Consider the following 11,455-nt stretch of genomic DNA (forward strand, 5'->3'; position numbering starts at 1 on the left):
AATTTTCTCCTCTCCTGCAATCCTCTCCTGCCCTCTAGCGGCTACTTCAGGAACGTCAGTGACGGCAGGTTGGTCCGGAGAGCCCTCCCCCACTGGAGGCACCTTCGAGCGAACGCGTAAGCGGCCTGTCCGCCAATTTATGTGAGGGTTCCACTTTCGAAGCCATGGGATGCCCAAAATGAGTGGCCTGTCCATGCCCGGAGCGACCACAAAAGAGATTAATTCAGTATGGGTACCCATTTTCATTTCCAAAGGCTCAGTAAAAAAATGGGCGCCCCCCCCCCCGCAATGGAGCCGTCTATTTGGCAAAATACAATTGGGGTTTTCAAAGTGCGCAATTTGAGGCCTAATTTCTCCACCATGGCTGGATTGATCATGGACCGGGAACAGCCTGAATCAAGTAAAGCCAAGAGGGTGGCAGGTATCCCCTCAGGAGGAACTTTTAATTCAATAGGGATTAGCAGGGGCCCCTTGTTTGAACTCACCCAGTGAGGCGATGTGTCGTCATCGGAGTCCTCCGAAGAAGAGGAGTTAGCGTCCGCGTCTCCCTCTAATGGCTGGGCAAACGGAGGGGGGTTGGATTCCCCAGCGAAAGCTGTCTCCTTCTTCTTCTTTTCAGGGCCTCTGGCAGACTTTTCCTCACGTTTGGGAGGGGGTTGGGCAGAGAGGGGTAATTTAGCACGACATTCGGGGGCGATGTGCCCGAGTTTGCCACAGTGAAAGCATGTTACAGGCCTGGAGAAGCCAGAAGGGGGCCCCCTTGCTTCACCTCGTCGTTTGAAGAGCGATTGAGTGGTTGGAGGGGGGAGGGATTTGGCAGCCCTCTCTTTCCGCTTCCTTCTTTCCTCTTTAGCATAACGGAGACGGGTTAAGTCGAGTTCAGCGTCCGCTGCATGCTCAAACCAAGTGATTAAACGTCTCGGCAGGTTACGATTGACACATTGCTGATAAATGTCTTCATTCAGTCCTTCAGCAAATCTGTCCAGAAGGGCGTCCTCCCCCCAACCTCTCATGTATTGGGAAAGACACTGAAATTCCTGGATGTATTGGGCGACAGGTTTATCGTCTTGTTCAAAGGTTAAAAACTTCAATTTGTTCCGCTTCTCAGTTAACGGGTCATCAAAACGTTGGCGGAAAGCCTCCATAAAGCGGTTGAAATTCCCCAAGAGGGGAGAGGCAGACATATGCAACGCAGTTGACCATGTAGCCGCCTCACCATCTAAGGACAAAAGAATCATCCTGACTCTCATGGTGTCAGTTTCAAAGTCCCGGCCATAAATCTCCATGTAGTTAAACACCTGCATAAGAAATGAGGGCAGGCTAGCAGAACCACCATTATAACGTACAGGCAAGGGAGGGATTTTAGCCATCCGATGTCTTCGGGGGGGAGGGCCTCCTTGATCAGCAACACCTCTAGCCGCAGGGGGCGAAGCAGGCCGAGGGGGAGGGGGAGATGTCGGGCGTGGGTAACGTTGCCAATTTCTCCAGTCTCTTTCCTCCTCCCCCCTTCTCTCCCCCAAATATGTTTGACCCCAATAATCAGGTAATTCACTCCGCTGGGGTTTTCTCATGGGCCCCTGGTGCTGGTAGCTTCTCCATTCTCCTTCATCGCCCCCCCTTCTTTCCTCAAAGTACCTTTGGCTCCAATAGTCAGGGAACTCACTCGTCTGGGGTTTTCTCACGGCACCCGGCTCCAGCGAAGTTTGTCGGGGTGGTCTTTGGGTGAGTCCAGCATTCCAGCTTGTCTCTGTCTCTCTTTGTCCCACCGAAGTTGACCATCGGGGTGGGGGGGAAGGTTCAGGCTGGCTGGAAATTTGCAGTTGAAATAAATCTTCGTGCAAGGATCGGTCAGGCGGGCTGGGCTCGTGTAAAGAAAGGTCGGGAGGTCCTAGTTCACTGGAATCCGCCCCTCCAATGGCCCCCTCCTCCTCTCTGCTCGGAGAAGACATTATTTCCCTTCTCGGTAGATGTAAATCTCCTGGAAAGGGGTTTTATTTTCAGACTTTGCTTCTTGTCAAGCCCCACTCCATTACATAATTAGGAAAGAAGGCTAAGAGACTCCATGGGTTGGAAATCAAAAGTACTTTTACTAATTATAAATGGTAAGTGAGCAGTAGCAAAGCAAAGTCTGAGTAATATGGCGTGAAAGCAATTGATATATAGAATAACCCGTTCCCCCCCCCCTTAGGATCAAAGCTCCAGTCCAATCATAAGTCCTTCAAATGTCAGGTGTGAGATAACTTCAAAAAGACAGGCCGGACGATGGAATGTCGAGGCCGTTGATGCAGGCGGGAAACACATACGCATGCGCAATCCCAACGACTGGTACATCCTAGAACATTCCTCCAGCACATCAATTAACCCCTCCCAAATACAAGGCCCCCCCCCCCTTCCCGTTTCATGGCAGCTGAAGCAACAGCAAGGCAGAAGCTGACAGGAGGTTTGTCGTGGCAGAAGTCAAACTGTTCTGACCCCTCCCCTTGCTTGTTCACAAACGACAGCCAGACAGAACTTCAAAGGAAATATCTTTATCAGTCCTGGCTCAAGTTGGCTGCGAGCCCAAAATAAACATAGATAAAGTCTCTGGCAAAAAGTTAACAGCAAATGGAAAAACAACACTCTTACAGCAAACCAGGTTTACAGAAAGCAAATCACTTATCCAAGTGCCTCTTTGAATCATGAACACTAACTCGAACAGGAACGGAACTGAACTCATGAACAAACGAATGATGTTGACTTCTGCAACTAAGGTGTGGCACCATCAGTCTTTTATCCACAGGAGGAGAGCCTTAACGAGCCCCAGCTGCTTGTTATCTTCTCCCGGGAGCATCCTGCAACCACTCACTGATAGCAGCTTCAAAGGCTCCTACTGAGCCACAACACATAAGTATGACCTGAGCAATGTTTTTCTTTTTTTTTTTCTTTTCAGTTTTCCTCGATATTCATTACTCTAGGTACATTTCTTCTGCTTGTTTCCCATTTCTGCTTGTAATTAAAAGCAAGTCCTCTCCCTAGCCCACAACCTCATCATTATTTCAGCAGCTAAGCTGTGACATCATTTAGAAGAGAGATTCTCAATCTGTGGTCTGCAGACCAGTGGTGGGATTCAGCCAGTTCGCACCTATTTGGGAGAACTGGCTGTTAACCTTCTAAGCAGTTCGGAGAACCGGTTGTTGGAAGAAATTTCCTTTTGTTATTTTTTTCACTCTACAGAGCTAATCATGTAAGGAAGGCAGGAAGGAAACATTCTGGTGCTAGGTAGGTGTTGTGGTGGCACAGTGGTTAGAATGCAGTACTGCAGGCTACTTCTGCTGACTGCTGACTGATTGCAATTAGGCAGTTTGAATCTCACCAGGCTCAAGGTTGACTCAGCCTTCAATCCTTCCAAGGTCGGTAAAATGCGGACCCAGATTGTTGGGGGCAATATGCTGACTCTATAAACCGCTTAGAGGGCTGTAAAGCACTGTGAAGGGATATACACCGTATTTTTCGGATTATAAGATGCACCGATGTATAAGATGTACCAAGATTTTGAAGAGGTAAGTAAGAAAAAAAGCGTTCATACTCCCCGGCCCCCAGGAACACTCTGCAGGCTTCAGCAGGGCTGGGGGAAGGCAAAAGTGCCCCCATTTTTGTGAAAAAAACCCTGTTTTTCACCTGTTTTTCTCAAAAATGGGATGCGGGGGTAGGGCTTCGGGAGGCTGTATTTGGTGTACAAGACACACCAACATTTCCACACTCTTTTAGGGGGGGAAGGTACATCTTATACTCCAAAAAATACGGTAAGTGTAAGCCCTATTGTTACTTAAAAGGGAACCATGGTGAAGAGAAGGTTGAGAACCACTGATCTAGAAAATCAAATAAATGAATCACTGCAGCCACTGAGTGGATTGAAACATCCACTGGAGTCGCTGAAGCTGATGGCCACTGGGAGTGAAAAGCAGGAAGGAAAATGGATTAGAGAAGGAAGAAGCAAGAAAGCAAAAGTTGTTTTGCAAATCGGCTGCTATTGGAGGGTATGTCTCCAGCATGCCTTAAAAAGGAATGCCAAGTGAGAGAGATTGTTCCTACTGTGCACGAGAACTTTGGCCATTGTTGAAATGGTTTCTTGCACCATGGATATAGATATAAAACCCCCAAAGCAGGATGCTGAGCTCTAGCTGTTGTTTGTTTGCAGTTGACATTTATTGAATTTAAGAGCAGGCCCCGAGACATCATTGAGCTGAATTTCAAAGCTCAAAAACAATCCACCCTCTTTTTCCTCACAAGTTGCAAAATGGCTGCTTTCCCAACTCCTCCCTCCTGCCTCTCCTCTGGCTTTAATCAATCAATGCTTTGATTAGGTTTATGGATAGATGGACAAGGTGGCAAAAGGACACATTGGGCTCAGATCCATGCTCTGGAAAAAGAGCTCAGCCCTCCCTACTATTATTGCACATGAGGGGGACCTAAAATGCATCCACCACATGAATGTGTCCACCGAGGAAGTATGAAACCAAAGCCAAGTTGGAATCATAAGCCTGGGAGATGTCCGTTAGTCCTGTGCTGATTCTTTCCTGAAGCTCCCTGCTTCAGTAGACCAAGTTGGTCTTATGACCAACTTGGGGTCCGAGGAGGAAGACAAAGGAAATAAATCTCCAAAAGCAACAGAACCAATTTTTTTTCCTCACACAATTCCATGGTTTATTATTTATCGCACAGGTGTTGATTCTCTGATAAATATGTGGGTGAAGTAAGATTTCCACCAGAAATGTCTTGCCTTTGCTTTGTATCTTTATCTGTTCTATGACAAGGGATCTCTTTGGTGGCATCAGAATATGCAGATCTGGCCAAAATGCCTCACTGAATCAGAACAGAGAATCAAGTCTGCATAAATGCCTGTGGTATCCTTTTCCTCTCCTTCTCTCCTCTCTTTTCTGTCTTCTCTTTATCTCTTTCTTCTCTCCCACCTTCCCTCCCTCCCTTGCACATACACATCATTATCAGTGTTTGGAAACATCAAAGCTGATTCCCACTGGATGGGCCACGCATACCTTGTTTCAAAAAAGGCACCAGCTGCTGGGTGTAAATTACTTTCCATTCTCCCACCATTCACCCACTTCATCAGCTATAAATGGACTTTCATAAAGAGACTGCAGCAGTACAATAGAACATCTCTCATCCCCAGAACACTTGTTTTATTTTATTTTATTTCATTTTATTATTTTTCACAGCCTTTTCTTCTCTTTTCAAACAGATTCTGCAGGAATCTGAGAAGAAAGAATGGTTCTGCAGGCGGTCTACTTTGATGGGCCAAACTGGTAAAGTCTTTAAATGCAGCTCTACAAAAGCTGTCATTCCACTACAGTACTTTTTGACACCAGCAAAACTCACACTTCCACACAAGAGGGCCAACAACCCAGAATAACCAACCCCTTTGTCTGTTTCCAGTCCTTGTTCAAATCTGGCAATGTTGTTATGGCTCGCCAGCAGATTCGGACAGTGAGGAGGTTGGGGAGGAACATGGGCCAGTCCTGGAGTCTGGGGAAGGCTCTGATGAGGGCTCTGTGTCAGAGGCAGAGAGGGGGCCAGAGCCGTATGTCGGCTGCTTTCAGAGTCAGACATCAATGAGGCAGATGAACAGCTAGAGCCTGTTCCCAGTGTGCGCATGCACAGAGTTACTAGACGAAAGGAACAGCTAAAGAACAGGGGTCAACTTGGGAGTAAGGCCAGATGATGAATGGCCCCTCCCAGAGGAAATAAAAGAGGAGCAAAAGGGGAGTGGAGTTTGCAGGAGACAATTAGTTCGCTAATTGGTTAGTGACTCTCTGAGACTCATTGCCAAGTTTTGCAGATATCAGCCTATCAGCTCTCTAAGCCAGATAAGGTCTGTGACCGTAAATCCTCCTTTGAAAGACTTTGCTGGCTGTGAATGAGCAGAATTCACTGTAAATTAATAAAAGGGTTTTTTTTTTGCCGGGACAAGGAGTTTGCTTCATATTCTTGGGAAGTCTTGGTCAGAACAGATGCTTCCAATTTAACAGGAATTTTGTTAGCAAGACAAATTTGGCCAATCCAAGATTATTGCCACTTGCTGTGGTGGTACACTCATTGCTTCTCTTGCGCTTACTTTCTCTGGTTCAAGAAAAAAATGGATCCAGGCCATCTGAGGAACTATCTCATCCCAATGGGATTGATCTGCGCTACCATGTTGGCAGAAAGGGCATGCTGTGGACCTGTGCATCAAGGAATTCTAGTTGTTGTGTCAAGGAAAGGAGCTTTTTCTGCTGTGGCTCCTGTCCTTTGGAACATGGTGCTCCTTGAGGCCCACACTTACCTTTTTGGCCTTACAAAAGGGCCAGAAGACCTGGCTCTGCCAATTGGCCTGGGGCCCCAATGGAGGCACCTCATTCTCAAAGATGGCTAATGGACTTAAATACGATGCCATCCTTCTCCTTTCCTTCCCATCTTGTTAATTTTAAACCAATTTAGTGTTATAACTTATTGCTTTAAGGGTTTAGCCTCTAGGTGAGAAGGGTAGCATGTAGGTTTACTAACTAATTAAGTTGGTGTTGCAGAAGATTCCTGACAGTCCCTTGGTGTCAGCCTCTGCTTTGCTGCTGCTTCAGCTGCCTTTGAAACGGGAAGGGGGGAGCATGGTATTTGGGAGGGGAATCATGATGTGCTGGAGGAAGTTTCTAGAAGCTGATCTGACCATCTTACTGCGCATGTGGAAGAGGGGAGTTTCCCGCCAAGGTTAACTGTCCAGCATTCCATCCTGGTGATGACTTTTGAAGTTATCTCCCACCTGACAGTTGGGTGCATTATAATTGGACTGTGGACTGGGGTGCCAAGGGGAGGGGATTGAATTATACATGATATTATTCGCTTTCGCGCCTAATTAACCAGACTCAGCTTAGCTTTGCTACTGTTCGTTTATAATTAGTAAAAGTACACTTGATTTCAAACAAATGGAGTTGAGTGGCTTCTTTCCTGATTCTTAAATGAAGTTGCAGCTGACAATAAGCTGAGTCTGGTTAATTAGGCGCGAAAACGAATAATATCATGTATAATTCAATCCCCTCCCCTTGGCACCCCAAGGAACCAGTCCTCAAACACCCGGACATGGACAGACCTTTTGTGGTCCAGGCTGACACCAGTGACGTGACTGTGGGAGCTGTCTTACTTCAGGCTAATAGCCAAGGACAGTTAGAACCCTGCACTTACACCTCTCGCAAACTAACCGACACAGAGAGACGTTGGGCCATTTGGGAGAAGGAAGCTTTTGCTGTTCGCTGGGCTCTGGCCACATGGCGCCATTTTCTGTAGGGCGCCGAACACCCTTTCGAGGTATGGACTGACCATAAAAATTTGGAGGCTTTGAGAACGCCCAGGAAACTTTCTCCTAAGCAGATGCGCTGGGCTCAGCATTTCAACAGATTTAATTTTACCCTGAAATACATTCCAGGTGGCAAGAATTTTATGGCTGATGAGTTATCCAGACTTCCTTAATACAACTGTTCTAAGCTCAGTGTGGTCCAGCCTGTCATTCCCGCGACGAGCCTCGCTGCTCCTGTTGTTACTAGAAGCCAAGAAACTTCTAAGGTGGAGGTCACTCAGGACTTTCTTTCTGACCTAAAAAAATCCCTTACTGGATGACTGGTTCCGGCAGCACATGGATGAATGTATGAGGGATGAGCTGCCTTGGATTGGGGCGAAGTTATACATTCCTGCGTCCCTTAGAACCGTTGTTCTTCAATGGGCTCATGACTCCCGGATGGCTGGGCATTTTGGATTTGTCAAGACTCTCCACCTCATCAAGCAGCAATTTTGGTGGCCCTCTTTGAAAAAGGACATTGAGAATTATGTTGCCAGTTGTCCCGTTTGTGCTGCTGCTAAACGCCCTCTGGGTAAGCCCCAGGGGTTACTCCAAGCGGTGGCTCACCCAGTGGCCCCATGGAAGGAGATCTCCATGAATGTCATTGTCAAACTTCCTGAGAGTCAGGGGCACACTATCATCTGGGTTGTTACCGATTTGTTCTCCAAACAGGTCCATTTCATCCCTTGCTCCAAGATTCCTTCTGCTAAATCTCTCGCTAAGATGTTCATCTCCCATGTTTACCGCGTGCATGGGGTGCCCGACCGCATCATTTCGGACAGGGGTGTTCAGTTCACCTCCCTCTTCTGGAAAGAGTTTCTGAAGTGGATTGGCTCCACCCAGGGGTTAAGCTCCTCCCAGCACCCTCAGACTAATGGGGCTTGTGAAAGGACCAATTCTGTACTAGAACAATATTTACGTTGTTTCATCAACTACCAACAGGATGATTGGGTGGATTTGTTGCCTCATGCTGAGGTGGCTTACAATAATTCCGTGCACAGCAGCACTGGTTTTATCCCTTTTCGTGTGGTGTTTGGCCAAGATTTTGTGCCTATTCTTGAGATTCTTCGTGAGCAACCACAAGTGTCATCGCTGTCCGAGTGGAGTGATCATCTTTGGGACATTTGGCCTTTGGCTCTCCAAACTCTGGATGCTGCACACCGCGCTCATAAGAAACAGGCTGATAAAAAATGGACTAAACCCTATGAGTACAAAGTTGATGATCAAGTTTATTTGTCCACTAGATTTCTTCAGACACCCCAAAAGTCGAAGAAATTGGGGCCCAAATATGTTGGCCCATTTCCCATTATCAAAATCATCAACCCTGTTTTTGTCCGGCTCCAGTTGCCTAAGCATCTCAACCAGGTTTACCCTGTTTTTCATGTTAACCTCCTGAAGCCTGTCTGCACTTCTTCTTTGAGACCACCTCTCCCTCCTCCACCCGCTCCGCTTTTGATTGAGGGTGAGCAACATTTCAAGGTCCGTGAGATTTTGGACTCTCGTAAGCGGTGAAACTGTGTCCAGTACCTGGTGGCTTGGAAGCATTTTCCCCCTTCTCACACTGAATGGGTTGATGGGTCCCATGTTCGAGCGCCTCGTCTGCTCCGAAAGTTCTACTCTGCTTATCCTGACAAACCCTTAGACGTTCTCCTAATTTTCCTTTTCTTTTGTTTTTTTCCCCTTCCCCTTTCCCTCTTTCATATCTTGTTGTTTGTCTGTTTGTTTGTGTTCTTTTCGTTTCTGCAGGTCTGACCACCCTTTTCTGGAGGAGGGCCGGATGTCAGCCTCTGCTTTGCTGCTGCTTCGGCTGCCATTGAAATGGGGAGGGGGAGAGCATGGTATTTGGGAGGAGAATCATGATGTGCGGGAGGAAGTTTCTAGACGCTGATCTGACCATCTTACTGGCATGTGGAAGAGGGGAGTTTCCCGCCAAGGCTAACTGTCCAGCATTCCATCCTGGTGATGACTTTTGAAGTTATCTCCCACCTGAGAGTTGGGTGCATTATAATTGGACTATGGACTGGGGTGCCAAGGGGAGGAGATTGAATTATACATGATATTATTCGCTTTTGCGCCTAATTAACCAGACTCAGCTTAGCTTTGCTACTATTCGTTTATAATTAGTAAAAGTGCACTTGATTTCAAACAAATGGAGTTGAGTGGCTTCTTTCCTGATTCTTAAATGAAGTTGTAGCTGACAATTGGACTGCAAGGAGATAAAATCAGTCAATCCTAAAGGAAATCAGCCTTGACTATTCATTTATAAGGAAAGATACTGAAGATGAAGCTCAAATACTTTGGCCACCAAATGAGAAGAGATGACTCCTTGGAAGACACCCTGATGTTTGGAAAGATGAAAGGCAAAAGGAGAAGAAGGCAGAGGATGAGAAGGTTAAATAGTGTCGTTGATGCAATGAACAGGAATTTGGGCAGATTCCGGGAGACATTGAGGACCTGGCGTGCTACGGACCATGGGATTGTTAAGAATTGGACATGACTTAGCAACTGAACAACAATTGCAATTAACTCACTAGCTAGCTACAGGGCAGTGATGTATTATGCATCAGGCCATTTGCCAAGGAGTCAGGGAATGATGGTATGTCAAAAGAGCTGCTTCAACACTCCTTGGTCTCCCTGTGTCAGATTAATCTGACAGAGTTACGAAGAAGAGTTGGTAGTTATGGTGTGCTCAGGACCAAAATTACCACAGCAAATAGAAGGAAAGTTTTAGCTCTTCTCCCCATAGGTGAAACTTAGCAAAGTAGGGCTATTTATTGCATTAGCTGAACACAACATTCTCCCCAGCTCTTTAGCCAAAGAGCTGTTGCAGATTTCCAAATCTTTGTAACCAAATGGAACAGGAATAAAGGCTGCAGAAGAAGCGGTACACACATCATTGCTGGTCCTAAAAGACTGAATTTCATTGCACTACAGAAATTGGGATGGAAATGTTGAGAGGAGAAGGAAAACAAGGATAAAGGGGTAACCTTGATTCTTGATATGGGGTTTGACCCATTTAGCACAGTTTTTAAAAAGTATGTATATATAATGGCATTTTAGATTTGTGTTTTTTTTTTTCAAAAGGGTTTTGGAATACATAGGCACACTAGTACTCATTTGCAGCTCTTTTTTCTTCTTTTTGAATTTTACATACAAAAAAATATCCCTTTCTATATCTCCAATAGAGGAAAAAAATGATTGCACAGCAAAAAAGAATATCTAGATATTTTATAACAATTAAAATGAACTAAACATGAAAAAATACAAGAAAAGCAAAAATAGAGAAAAGGTCTACATATGAACTAAAACAGAAAGTTAATTAAATTCTTAAGCTTATCAAAAAATCTAGACCACATCAACATATTTTTTAACACAGAGAATTTTAAAAAACAGGTTAGTGAATCCATACCCTGAATCTGTTAAAGACCCTTTAAACTTTTTAGAACAGTATCAAAATCTCCTCCCTACTTAAGCATCTCCTCCCTACTTAAGCATTTTTTGAGCAGTTCAATAAGCACAAAATTGTATTTTCTGATTAATTAAATTCATTTTTTTTTCAAATTGTAAGAAGCCTATTTTAAATTTGTTAATACCTGGAGCTATTGATATTCCAAAATGCTGTATTCCAATTCTTCGTTCTATAGTTTAGATCAAAATCAACACTAACATGCACATCAATGTTTATATATAGCAGTTGTGTGTGTATGTGTATATGTGTTTATAACTAATTTTTCTGTGCAGTAAAAGAGCGCAAAGGTTATAATAATTGTTTGATAGAAATAACCATAGCAATAGCATTTAGAGTTATATACCGCTTCACAATGCATTTACAGCCTTCTCTAAGCGGTTTACAGAGTCAGCCTCTTGCCCCCAACAATCTGGGTCCTCATTTTACCAACCTTGGAAGGATGGAAGGCTGAGTCAACCTTGAGCCTGGTGAGATTTGAACTGCCAAATTGCAGGCAGCTGGCAGGCACCAGAAGTAGCTTGCAGTACTGCACTCTAACCACTGTGCCATCATTGCTCATAAGGTTTGGAAAGCATAATTCTATGTCTTTTTCTTTTCATTCTTTTTTTTCATCTTTAAAGCAGCCATAT

General features: G+C 45.2%; 1 protein-coding gene across 1 annotated transcript in view; it reads right to left on the reverse strand.

The window, feature by feature from the left end:
• ADGRB2 (adhesion G protein-coupled receptor B2) overlaps nucleotides 1-11,455 on the reverse strand; it is a 256,805-nt gene that overhangs the window by 52,040 nt on the left and 193,310 nt on the right. The window lies entirely within an intron of this gene.

Source organism: Thamnophis elegans, chromosome 12 (assembly GCF_009769535.1).
Source record: "Thamnophis elegans isolate rThaEle1 chromosome 12, rThaEle1.pri, whole genome shotgun sequence".
NCBI classification, from domain to species: Eukaryota; Metazoa; Chordata; class Lepidosauria; order Squamata; family Colubridae; genus Thamnophis; species Thamnophis elegans.